We start from the raw sequence: 688 nt of genomic DNA, 5'->3' as shown, positions 1-688 counted from the left end.
AACTTCAAAAGTCAGTACAGCACAAATGAAGCCTGAAACATGATCTTAAGTGAAAGAAGTCGGTCATGAAAGACCACACACCTTATGGTTCCATTCAAATGAAATGTCCAGAATCGGCAAATCTATAGACAGAAATTAGGTTAGTGGTTGCCTAGGGCTGGGGCATGGGTGGAACTACTAATGGGTATAGGGCTTCTTTCAGAGGGGTGACAAAATGTTCCAAAATTGTGGTGATGATGTGCTCGCTTCGGCAGCACATATACTAAAATTGGAACGATACAGAGAAGATTAGCATGGCCCCTGCGCAAGGATGACACGCAAAATTGTGGTGATGGCTGCACAATTCTGTGAACATACTAAAAACCACTGAACTGTGTAGGCTTTTAAACGGGTACATTATCGGGGCGCCTGGGTGGCTCAGTGGGTTAAGCCGCTGCCTTTGGCTCAGGTCATGATCTCAGGGTCCTGGGATCGAGTCCCGCATCGGGCTCTCTGCTCAGCAGGGAGCCTGCTTCCTCCTCCTCTCTCTCTCTCTCTCTCTCTGCCTGCCTCTCTGCCTACTTGTGATCTCTCTCTGTCAAATAAATAAATAAAATCTTTAAAAAAAAAAAAAAACGGGTACATTATCCAGTATGTGAATTATATCTCAAAGCTGCTTTTCTAAAAAGGGAGGGTTCAAAGAACAAGA

The 688-nt window shown here is 44.8% G+C and overlaps 1 non-coding gene across 1 annotated transcript; it reads left to right on the top strand.

The window, feature by feature from the left end:
• The first annotated feature begins 238 nt into the window (after positions 1–238).
• On the top strand, positions 239–347 carry LOC122910964. Its single transcript, XR_006385315.1, has one exon. It is a non-coding gene; the product is annotated as a U6 spliceosomal RNA (small nuclear RNA).
• The last annotated feature ends 341 nt before the right edge of the window (positions 348–688 follow it).

The sequence above is a fragment of the Neovison vison genome, chromosome 6, assembly GCF_020171115.1.
Source record: "Neovison vison isolate M4711 chromosome 6, ASM_NN_V1, whole genome shotgun sequence".
Lineage (NCBI taxonomy): Eukaryota > Metazoa > Chordata > Mammalia > Carnivora > Mustelidae > Neogale > Neogale vison.
Note: the sequence above shows the minus strand (reverse complement) of the source record. Positions and strands in the feature narration are given on the sequence as shown.